Source organism: Triturus cristatus, chromosome 4_2, assembly GCF_964204655.1.
Source record: "Triturus cristatus chromosome 4_2, aTriCri1.1, whole genome shotgun sequence".
NCBI lineage: Eukaryota > Metazoa > Chordata > Amphibia > Caudata > Salamandridae > Triturus > Triturus cristatus.
The window spans coordinates 765,078,943-765,092,362 of NC_140586.1; positions in this window are offsets into that span (position 1 = coordinate 765,078,943).

Here is a 13,420-nt window from a genome sequence, read left to right on the forward strand (position 1 = left end):
AATATCAAAGGCGGAGGCAGCCGCTCGCATCGCAGCTGACCGACACACCTGTTCCCCTCGCGATCGATCGCCTTCTCCGCCGACGAGCCCGACACAGGCACTGGTCATCCCGCGGTTCTCGAGAAGGCAACCTCCACGGTCCTCCGGTGATGCAGCACACATTCTGCTCTCCGCCCGAGTCTTCAACAATGCACTTCGTCCACGAAATCCGCCGCAAACACGAAGACCTGAAGTAAAAACAAAGTAAACAAAAAGTTAGCAGCCTCCCAGAGGCTGCGTGCCGCATGCCTGAGAGCGCGGGACAAAGAGTCCGAGTCCAGCGCTCCCCGGCCTTTTATTCTTCCTACTGGAGGCAGGCCAGTTCTAACTGGCCTGCCCCCTGCCCGCCCCCCTTGACCCGGAAGCTCCTTAATCGCTTCCGGGCCAAGGGTTCGCCCCCACCAGCCAATACCCACTTCGGCGCGCCCACCGCGTCATACTGACGCGGTGAAACGCGCCGGGCAAGCAGGCGAGGGGCGAGGGGGTCGGTGCCCCGCCATATTTGCGGCAGGGCCGATACCGGCCCCGCCTTTCTCGAATAATGTTTGTGCATTTTCTCAGGCAAGACAACAACCTTCACAAGAATATTAAAATGTTTCAGTAGAACTATACATGTCCAACCTTACACATTGCTGTTTTAGCAGAATCACACAAACTGTGGCAACATTTGTTCTCTTACATGTGGCTCAGGTAAGAAGCTCCATGTTGTATAATTAAGAGACGCTTGCAAAATGTATTGACTTGCATCTAGTTCACTCTGTTTAATTCTGATTGGCCTATTTTGTTGTAAGCTGTAGTGAACGTATGGAATCCATTGTTTAGGGCCCTCTATAAGTGTGCTCCCTTTAGATGTGTTGGAGACCCCTTTATTACTGACTTTAGGAGATGGATCCATGCCGGATTGCTCTCCCACTTTATATCTGCATTTCACTGACCTGATCTTTACTGAGTTCCCTAATTGATTCTGTACTGTATCTGAGCTCTGCACTCCGATTTATTGATTAATTGTTTTTTAATATATTCATCGCTTTCTGTTTAACTTATAACCCAAAATAAACCTTTAAGTCTCAAGCTTTCCCTGTTTGTCATTCTTGTTAGCCCAAATAAGTTCTACACGTCTAAATTGAATTTGCCAAATAAGCATGCATAAAAAAGTCCAAGGTCCGGTAAGGAGTGCCAAGGGTTCAACACGATCTGTGCTTAATTAGTAAAATATGAAGTGCAGGTGCTCAAATGTTTGTCGGAGGCCACACCTACTTTTCTCTGGCCCCACCCACTTCCTCCACTGGCTCCACCCAATTACTATATTAGCTCCACCAACATCTTCAACTGGCACTGCTAAAAGTCAGATGTAATATATACCTGATCCAAATTTCAGCAAGGGAGCCTTCCTCATAGTAAGGTTTTGATAGGAGGTTCCCCTGCCCTGTGAACAGTGTAAGGTGTAAGAGCACTTTGCATCATTCACACATTGCATAGATACAATCCTACGTGTGTAAATCAGTATATAGGGAATGTTACATCAGGCAGGACTACAAGGTATAGGAGTCACATGTCATCCATGATTGTCATTGTAGGCAATATAGTTTAAGAGTTCGAAGTCTCTGGAAAAGTGCAAATTCAGAATTTAAAACATAACAGCATTGTTAGGGGTTCTCTTCAATAAGAATTGATTTCTACCCAAGTTAACCCTTTTTGCAAAATTAGGATAATGAAAGATTGGGCAAAAAAACATATAGCTCTAATATATAACTTGCTGTTTGCATGGGGCTCTTTGATGACAGACTTGTTAATAGCTTGCTGTTCTATGATAGGATTTTAACTTACAAACTGCAAGTAACAAAAGGATCTCTCTGACAGAAGCAGTAACAAACACTGACCTATTTTACATTATATGCACTTTTTGATCTGCATGGTAAACGTTCTTTGCAGCAGGTATATAACCCTGTACTACCTTTCAAGCAGTCACAACTTCCCCTAGACAAAACTCCTGTCTCTCTCCAGGTCCAGGAAGACGAATAATCACCAGAGTTATCTTGACATTTTAATTTATGCCTGAATATTACTGGAGCCCAGGAACTCGGCAGCAGGTGCTTTTAAAACAAGAATATACTAGCAAACTGACTCAGATTTACTGCAGTGCTAATGCAGAGCCTGCAGCCTTACTTAGGCTGCTGCACAGATTTATTTTTTGTAACTGATTAAGCGTGCTCAGTACTGGGCCCTGCTGCCAGGTCCTGTCTGCCATGTCACCCATGAAGGCCTGGACATGAATGGCGCACAATTGCAATGTGAAAAAAATCTGCGCACGCTGCTTACCGTGCACAGCCCCAACCCCCGCAGATTTGCTGAACCGCCCGCCCGCCGCCGGACTACCCCAGGCCATGCCTCACCTGGTGGCGCTTAACTCTATGTACTGCACAGTGCAGAGCAGTAGTCTACTCCACCGAGTCCACTGACCTCAATGCAGCCAACGTCGTCCAGGTCCCGCTACTTTGAGCAGCGGCTGGCTGGCCACGATGACTCGGACGGTGGTGAGCCTGAGGCAGTGCGGGTATGCTGGGGGGTGTGTGGCAAAGCACCGAATGTGCGCGCAATTGCAATGTGAAAAAAATCTGCGCACGCTGCTTACCGTGCACAGCCCCAACCCCCGAAGATTTGCTGAACCGCCCGCCCGCCGCCGGACTACCCCAGGCCATGCCTCACCTGTTGGCGCTTAACTCTATGTACTGCACAGTGCAGAGCAGTAGTCTACTCCACCGAGTCCACTGACCTCAATGCAGCCAACGTCGTCCAGGTCCCGCTACTTTGATCAGCGGCTGGCTGGCCACGATGACTTGGACGGTGTGGTGGTGAGCCTGAGGCAGTGCGGGTATACTGGGGTGTGGCAAAGCAGCTAATGCGCGCGCATTGCAATGTGAAACAGTATGCGCACACTGCTTGTCGCGCACAGCCCCAGCCCCCACAGATTTGCTGAGCCTAGCCCTGAACCGAAACTGAATCCATCCGCTTAGTACTGTAGTACTGCCCCATCCAGGCAGCACTGCCAGCCCGGCCCGCAACTGCGCAACATCCACTACTGGCAACATCTGATCAAACTAAGGGCCACGGCCACTCATCATCAGACCAATCAACATAAAAAAAACAGTAATCACGGCGCCTGCCAGGCCCTGCCCTGCCTCACCTGTGCAACTTTATTCTTAAATCATTAATCATGATTAGGCTGCCGGCCTACCCCAGGCCATGCTTCGCTCTCACCTGGTCCACCGGCGCCGTTGGAGTTCAACCACCAGTGTGGCGCCGTTGGAGTTCAACCACCAGTGTGGATACTCGGTGCTGGTCACGGTGGTGAGATGCGGCTGTGCGGGTATGCTGGGGCATGCCGTAGCAAAATTAAAGCAGCGAATGCAATTGCAAAAAATCTGCGCACGCATCGCTGCCTCTGCCGCGCACAGCCCCAACCCCCGCAGAAGAAGACCAGCCCAGGCAAAGCCCGCCCAACTCATTGTCCTGCCCACTGGGCCGGCAACACTGATCCGCGGCCGGAGGATTGAGCAGAAGTCTTGTGAGTTGTGAAAGAGACGAGTGAGAATGAGAATCACGTCACCATTCAGTTAAGTTCTTCAAAATGATCATCAGTCATGTCATCAACAACACAACCAGTACACGGTAAAGTAACAGCAGCACTTACGGACGTATAGCAGCACACGCTCTCTGTGCCAGTGCCACTAATTGTCAATTACTGACGTGCACTAAATGCGTGACTGTAGACCCGGCCCTGATAATTAAGTGCCGGTGCTAAGCACCAGCAAGCACCGGCACAAATTAAGCACTGAACACGATAGAACGCAACGTCATAGGTCCACAGCAAGCAGCAAGCAGCAACTTCGGAAGAGCGCCAGAACCTGCATAATATCTAATTTATGCACCACAAATACCAACTTTACTGCATGCCATCGCTGGATGCATAAGAAAACGTGCTTGTGCTGAGTAAGCAAAACCGTAAATTCCATTTGTAAGTTGATACAGAATCATGATTCCTGCTGGTACTGGTAGAGGTCAATGTTTGAGAGATATAGCATGTGTAAAATCAACTTGACAGAGTAAGGTCCGAGATTGACTAAAGATTTTAATATGTGCGTCATTTGAACTCTCACATAACCATTCCTAGGAAAGCTATGTCATCCAAAACCTCCCTTTTTTGTATTTAACTGGAGTTTTGTTTATTTAACTGCATCCCAAAGGAATTAACATGGCTTGAATGAATCAGAAGAAAAAAAATTAGAAATCCCACCAGTATTATTACATAGAATTACCAACTGACGATAGAATAGCAGTGTTAGGTAATACCACATGACCTATAAAAAACATTACATTATTACATACGTATTGCTGTTGTCTTGCAGTTTAGCCGTTTATCTCACAGTTTAATCCCTTAAAGCATTCATTACAGCCTTTTACCCCTGGAAACTGTATTTCCTAATCTATTTGTCTGCTGAGACCCCATTGCACTGTTCTCAGTGCATCACACTCTTCATTGCTCTCACTTTCAGAGCTCTGAGGATAGCACAAAACCTCAGGTAGTGTGCACAATCTGTGCATGTCTGCTCCTGAAGTAATTCTATAAGATTTCTGTACACTGCAATCCCTTTCATTTTGAAAAAACTGCTATATTGATTGCTGTGGATATAGAATGTGAGAGAGTGAACATAACATGTCAGAAAATGAATTCCTTTCTTGACATTGACAATTACCAGGAGTTCTTCTAAAAGACTAACCTCCATCACTTCATAGACCATTCTGTATTCGTTTCTGTTAAGAAACCAGTTAATAATTCTATGCAGACTATTGTTGATAGCATTGGCAACAGCATGAGAGAAGTGCTTATCATCCAGACCGAGCATGTTGCTTGAAACACGCTCCGGCTTTCACCTTCTAAAAATCCAAGTTCAAGTTCTAATGCACTCTTCAAAAAAAAAGAACACTTCGGATATACCTGTCATAATTATTTCTGAAGGTGGAAGCTTTTTGAAAATTGGTTTTCTAACTGCCCTAGATTCTGGAAATATTTGATATTTAGGACTTTCTGTCTTTGAGACAGGACAAAAGGTTCTCAAAAGAGTTCCTGTCTCATCGACAAACTAGGTATATGATTATTAATGTCAGTTATGTACAATTTACTCCCCTGACTCAGGTTTAGATGCAGCCAATAGCCCATTTAAAGAGATAATCAAGAGTGAGACCCAAAATTCTAACACTGATGATCAAATAAATATTCTGGGTTTTAATAGAGATGTGGTGGTGAAGAAGGAGCAAACAATCCCTTAGTTTTAAGAGGTAAGTGACGTTTATTCTCAGGAGCCACCAGACACATAGTGACAGCCTTGCTGCACCCACCAACTGTCTAAAACATTATGAAATGGCTCAACATTTGAACAGCTCTACTTTCTGTCTTTAGACATTGTGATCCATTGTTATATCTGAACACCACATTACTTTGCCCTCCAAAACCAAAAGGAGAAGAAATTAGCTAACATTCTACAGAGTTGGGATTGCACATCTTCCATACTTCATGCGCTAACAATAGTATTATATAATGCAGGGGACCCTGCAGCTAAAAAGTTTAAAATACAAAAAATATACAATACGAAAAAACATTATCTTAAGAAAATTAACATGAACCTGCCCAATACTATACTAGTGGTAGAACTATGCATAAATATAGGGTGGAACAGAGCTAAAAAACAAACAAAAGGTAACATTTCACATTCAAGGAATACAGAAGTAGTTCTGATCATAACCCCCTCCTCAATTCCTAAAACAAATGGGAATTTGCATTTCCCTGGTTCTACGGACTACAGAATCATTATTTATTTTAAACTTTGGATCAATGTGAAACTTGAATAATTGGTGGTGTCAATGACTTAGTCATATGTTCACCGTTACCTTCACATTTGAAAACTCTCCCCTCATTCCACCAGTCTGTATCATGAACCCTGATAGCTTTTCCACATACTTTGTCTATCACATACAGTTCATAAAATATCTTATCTCCTTTTTTACGGAAGCCCCCTTCTTGATACAGACCTCAAATTCTCGCTCATGTACACAATAATTTCTTTCAAAATGTTTCCCTTTGTTTTAATTTGGCCATGGCCACATTACTCTTAACTCTGTCATCAATACTATCCAAATGTACCTCAAATGCTACCCATATGCTAATCCAACTAGGACAAATGTTTATGGCTGTCTTTCTTCCCCTCAACATTTCACATGGTGACACTTGTTGCATGGAAGGAGGACTTGTGCAGTAAAACCACAAAATAGTGCGTATAGCATTCAAAACGGCACATCTATTTTCCATGGTCTACTCACACACTTTGGTAACATTTATTCATGCATTCCACCTGCCCATTAGTTTGAGGTTGATAAAGGGAGATCCGGAGATGCTTAATGTCACTTGCTTTAAGGAAATCCTCCATTTTCCTGCTCACAAACTGAACCCAATTGTCAGAGACCAGGAACCTAGGGTAACCTTCTCTTGTAAATATTTAATTTAAGAATTCAACCATTACTTTTGACCTAGGTTCACAAATGAACTGAATTTCAGGCCATTTTGAATAGAAATCAACAGCTACAACAGTGTATGGTAAATGACTAGGTAAACTGTTGAAAGGGTCCACCATATCAATACCAATTTTCTCCCATGCTGTAGAGGGGCACTCAATCGGTTGTAATGATGGTCTTCTGACTGCTAAGCCCCTTTCAGCTCTTAAACACCCAACACATCTTTCCATAACCTGGTTAATTTCACCACAAAGTTTGACGAATTATGTATTTGGTAAAGGTCTTTCCCAAATGTCCCTCATGTCCCATTTTGATTAATCTAAATCTGATCTTTTCCGGAGGGACCAGCTCATCTTCTCACAACAGAAGACCATCTTCTATAGATAACTCATCATGCATTTTCCAAAGAGGCTGACATGATGGTTCCAAAGACCTTTCAAATAGGGGTCAGTTTTCACATAAGATAATACAGATTTAAGGATTTCATCTTGATACAACTTGGATCTCCATTCATGTTCAGACACTGCACACAGTTCCTCCAAATCCATCACAGCAATAAAACAATCTTTATCAACACCTTCACACATCTCAGCTGATTCGCCTTTACACCCATCCCCAGGAGTATCATCAGCACATGGAGACCTTGGCAGAAATCTGCCAGAGCATTCTGAGCACCTTTGATGTGATCTACATCAAACTGGCATTGCAATAACTTTGATGTGTTTCTTGCAATTCTAGAGTCTGCTGATTTATCTTTTCACCTCACAGAATGGCAACTAATGGTTTATAATCACTCACAATTTTAAATCTGTTTCCCACACATATGATTTAAATTTCTGGATTGTCCACCAACAAGCTGATAACTTGTTTTCGATTGTAGAATAATGAGTTTCTGAATCCCTCAATACTCGCAAATCATAGCAAACTGTGTTTTCATCATTCTCTTTCTACTGGGTAAGAATGGCACTTAACCCCATATTAGATGTGTCAATAGTAATGCAACATTGCAGGCTAGGATCAAAAGGTTTTAAGACTTTTGAGCTGGCTAGCTCCTTATTAACCGGCTCAAACGACCCTTGATATGCAGTATCCGATTTGAAAGTGGTATTGTTTTTTAACAATACAGTAAACCATGCTCAACAGGTCAGTGTTTCTAGGGAGACGGTGCAAATCTATCCAAATAGCCTTCAAACTACATAAATCAATGCAAGCCCTTAGTTCTCATTTTTTTGCGAGCGACCACCAGTGGTGATAACCATAAAGATGACTCTAAGGGTTCAATTATCCAGCTGTCATGCAGTTCATCAGCTTTTTCTCCAAATCCTCCCTGATGGAAAATGGAAAATTCTACAAATCTTTCAGTTATTGAAAACTAACACATCTTCAAAATACCCTGACAAATCAATCCATCTCCCTTCATATACGACTGGGGCACAATCTGGGGGCTCCAACTTCCTTCCGGGCCACAATTAATCAAAAATGTCTCAATTAACTATTGTGATTCTATCACCCGAATCAATCAAAAGCCTGAGTGTTTTATCACCTACTCACACCTTCGCATTCGGATCGACACAATCAGTTGGATATCCTGTACAGATGTCTTCCCCAACCACAAGAACTATATCCTGAAGATCATTCAAATTTTCTCTAACGTGAATCGTAGTGATTGTAGACTAAATCTTCTACAATATTGGTGCTATTCTCTATATGACTCAATTGTCCTTGGCAGATTTAGGCAAAGTGACCAAATGTACCACATTTTCTACAAACAAAATTTTGGGCTGGACATTGTATACCTGACTTAAAACGTGGTATTTGCCCACACATAAAGGAAATAATTGACTGTTTGAAAAACCCTTTAGAAGAATTTGGTATTTCTTTTCTCTGCGTTCTCCTTCGCTACACTCTTTTACTCTTTATAAGAACATTGCCAACCACTTCAGATATTTTCACTTCCAGTTCCTTGGCCTATAACTGAGGTGTTTCTATGCTTTTGGGAATGATTGTTTAAGGACAATAGCTAAATAGCTTTATTAGTACAGTTACAGATGAATTGATCACGTACTAACTGATCCGTACAGTTGTGGAAATCACAGTCTGCAACTAAGTTTCTAAGTGCAGATACATATGCATCTATTCCTTCTCCAGACAACTGCATCCTCGTGAAATACCTCTGTTGTCGTACTACAATATTGAAATGGACATCAAAACATTTTTTCCAACTTCATGATTTTTCCGTGAACTCATCGTGTGGTTCTTCAACTTGTGAAACTTTACCAAAAGGCAGATGTTTAAAAATAGAACAGCATTCTAAACCTAAAGAATATAAGAGAAAAAATGTTTTCCTTTCTGACCAAAACATTGACACCCCAATGGTACCAAGGTAGGTTTGAAAAGCATCAAACCAGTTCCTCCAAGATACTGATGGTTCACCTGCTATCAAGGAAAGGAGGTGGTAGTTTAACTGACTGCATGTTCCACTGTAAAATTAGAGAAGATGAAGAATTTTGAAGATACACACAATGAATAACCACTATACTAAAACGAAACACTCTCCGTAATGTTGCAACTAAGGTGTACTGAATTAGTGATACACCATTACACTACAACAAGAAATGAGTTGTATCACTGTTGAAGATATACTGAATCAGTGATACCGCATAACACTACAACAAGAATTGAGGGTATCACTGTTGAAGATATGGCCTTTACGGAACTCCCAAGTATAAATGCTATTAATGTTCCACAAGGTGAGTGTGTCACTGGGGATGTATAATTATGGGTGACATACACTATTGAATCTTGGAATTACTGGAACTCTAAGAGCCCTTGAAACAATATGCTTATATTGATACACAAAGTAAAGTGTGCGTATCACAGAATATCAAAGTGAGCATATTATTTTTATTTTCCCAATGTTCTGTTGGTAATTATGGTTGGGTACTGCAGACATCATTTCATATACTAGCCAAACTATTTTTATTGAAGGGGGGCGCTAGAGGGCGCACTGCGGAATGGCTGCCTTCTGAGACAGTTCCGCCGGTCAGGCCCATAATGCGTGAATAAGTGCATGTACAGGGCTCGTAATTGTCCGAAACCGACAAAATCTGCAGTCGGAACATCTTGGCTCTGCGATACGGGGAGCGAGAGGCGGCCAGCGCCCATCCAACGCCGACAAACCTTACTAGATGGCCGGGTGTGGGTTGCGGGTTGGCGCGAACAAGATGGCGGCGCCCTGAGGTACTAAACGGCCCGGAGCAGAGAAGAAGCGTAAAGTGACGGTGGGATGCACGACCTGTGCCTGTGGGGACGGTGATCGCGCTGCACTGCCGGGTGCGGGCTGGTGGCCTTTCATGATGTGCAAGAACCTCGTGTGGGGTGCCATCCTGTGCATTGGCTTAAAATGGCAGGCAGTGCTGTTGGCGGCCATCTCTGCTGTGGACGGCGCGATATGGCGCAATGACTGGCGGAATCAAGCTGGACTGGAATTCGACCCACGCCCTGCTCATTTGCGCTGTCTCAATGCGTGATGTCCCTGCTGGCGGGACCTATGCTATCAGCTTCTGCAGATGAGGGCTGCGCGCTGTGCTCCTTGCTCCATGCCCACACCGGGAAGGACTATGGCGTTGTGTGCCATGTGGAGACTGTGTTTTTAGATGTACTTCACGGCATCGTTGGGAAATTCTGGATCGCCTTCCTTTGACACACATGCTGAAATGGGGATACTGATGCCTTGCCTGGGTGAGATGCGGAAAGTGGTTTGTGGTGGCCATCGTATGTGGATCCTGCTGCTTTCCTGAGCTCTGCGACCCATACGTTGTGGTGGCTGGGAGTGCAGTTCATGATTAATCGTGCACAGTGATTGATGGTGACCGACTCGGCTGTGGAGCGACTGCATGATTGGCCCTCACCTCAACTGATGTACAGCTATGGCGACATGACCTGGCATTGGAGGAGCGCATCGTAGTCTGTCGCTCACCGCTTTCCCTGCTGGGTGACTGTGCATTATCGAGTGATGGGACGGCTGCTTGACGGCAGGGGAGTTTATGCACTGGATTGCCCGTCATCATTGGAGCAGTGAGCTGTATTTCGTTGAGTCCACATCGGGCGGTGTGCTAATCCATTCCATCTCAACTTAGTGGTGTTCCACGGCACGACCATGGGGAAGCCAGACAAGCTGCAGTCTAAACTCCCCTTTGAAACGAAAAAGCACACTAAGGGTGCGACAGCGCCTTCAGACACTGAGCCTGAACCCGACACCGAGGCATCTACTGGCATGGAAGGTGTTCTGCAGGCCATACAACGTAGTCTACAGTATATCAATGGCAAGCTGGATACTATCACCCTACGGGTTGACAATATGGCGGCCAAACTGGACAGGCAAGGAGAACGCCTTGTGGAAGCGGAAAATCGTATCACTGCGGTGGAGGATGAATCACATGGCACGACCCAAAAATGCACGGAAATGGAGAAGCTGCTGGAAGTTATCAAAAATAAAGCGGAAGATTTGGAAGCGAGATCCAGACGCAATAACATCAGAATCGAGGGAATTCCGGAGTCCACGAACACAGGCCATATGGAAACTTATATTGAGGAACTGATTCGTAGCGTGTTTGGCACGGAAAGCCTCTCAGCAATCTTTGTGATTGAACGTGCACACAGATCCCTTGCTCCGCGGCCAAAGCCTGGTGCAACTCCACGACCTATTATTGCCCGGGTCCTTAATTACAGAGACCGAGATACCATTTTGAGGCTGGCTCGTGAGAAATGGCAGATTAAGTACCAGGGAAATGCGCTGGAATTCTACCCAGACTTCACTATGTCAGTTCAACTGGCGCGAAAAGAATTTAACCCAGCAAAAAAGAAATTGCGTGAACTAAAAATTTAATACGCTATGCTTTATCCGGCGCGCCTGCGGGTGTCATATGAAGGCCGCCATACGCTCCTCCAGACACCGAAAGCAGCACAGGACTTTCTTAAGAAAATCAGCAACAAACATAAGGAGCTGAGGCAATCGTAGCAAAATCAAGAACCGAACTAAGTGCCGGCATGGGGTACGGCCATCCTTGAACTTCTGGCACTGCGAACTGGTAAGGTTTGTGCATGTTTCGTCTTACGGGGTTGGACTGCTGATACCCCAGGCAGCTCAGCGGCTGCAGTGTCAGAGTGGGCAAGAGACTGTAGTGAACAGTAGCGAATGGACTTATCCTCTACCGGGCCTGCACTGCCCCGGACTCCAGAACTGATGGTGCACCATATACTTTTCATATGTAAGAGGTGTCCTGAGGGGGGTTGCTTCTGGTGTGGGATGATCGTCTTTATGTACCATATTTTTGCTCCGATTTGGACAGTAAGTGGTGATGCTGATGGCCTATGTGTCTGGACCACCTGGTTGGTCGTGCTGGGCTCTGTGTGGCGGTCAGATTGGCACCTGTGACTCCGAGATTGAGGGGGCTTTCAGCGAGTTATGGTATTGGGATTGCACTATGTACCTAGGTACTGTAACGGTGGTACTTCCAGCTGTCTGGCCCTCTAACATAGACGCTGCTGCAAATTGTCTGAAATATGTAGAAACAAGATGGACCTGTCGCTATGGTATATTGTGCAAAACGGGTAGAGCCGAATGAAGGTCATTATGGTAACCTTTAGGTTGCAAGTCAGAGGTAGTTCGCATCATTCACATATACCTGACCACATCCATTATGATGGATTGGGTTGTGAGCTCTTGGTGGACCCCCCACACGGGCGCTCCCCAATCTAAGTTAGGTTATGTTTTTGTCTTATTGTGGGATATGTCTTTGGCATGGTTGGGATGCTGAAGTGGGTGACGGGTGGGTGGGTTGGCGTTGGGAACTGTTATGCAGGCTAAGGTACTTGAGAGACATGGCTGAACTCCAGAACCACATTTGGATGCAAAATGCCGTTGTGCTGTTCATAAATCTGAGAAGTGGTGCAGACTGCGAATTTTCCAATATCATGGGTATAACTTGCTAGAGATGACCGATGTGAAGTTACGACCTAAACACTTAAACTTGTTAACTTGGAATATTAGAGGCCTTAATAACCCTAAAAAAATCAGGCAGGTCTTTGCATATCTAGACAGACTACAAATTGATATAGCCCTCCTGCAGGAAACACACCTTGCACCTACCCCTAACGTTCATATAGGGCACAGGTGGGCAGAGGCAACACGTTGCTCTTCATACTCTTCCTATTCTAGAGGGGTCATTATCCTGATTAGAAAGGGCTTGCAATTCAATTTAGATGCTACCATCACGGACGAAGTTGGGCGTTCTGTTCTAATAACAGGAACGATACGGGTCAGAGACTTGCTTTACTTAATACATATGGTCCAAATATTGATGACCCTGACTTCTATCACAAGATATTGTGCACACTTAGTGATCTACCCGACATCCCGGTAATTTTAATATTGCGATGCACTACAAACTTGACAGGTCAGGTACGTCAGTTGAACCCCATTAAAGGGCCTTGAGTAAATTACAAGATATTATGACTGACAGGCGTCTTACAAATATTTGGGGAACCCAACACCCTGGGAGTATGGAGGCCACACACGTATCAGCTGCGCATAGTAGCTGGTCTTGTATAGATTATGAGTTGGGCTCTGACGAGATATTACTGTGGACGAAGTCTGTAAGTCACCTCCCCAGAACACTGTCGGATCACAATCCAGTTTTACTATCCTTAAATCTGCCGCACTATACACCGCCTCCTTATAGTTGGAGGTTTAATGCCAAAGCTTTACTGGATACTGTGTATACAGACACTATAAACCAAGCCATCAAGGAGT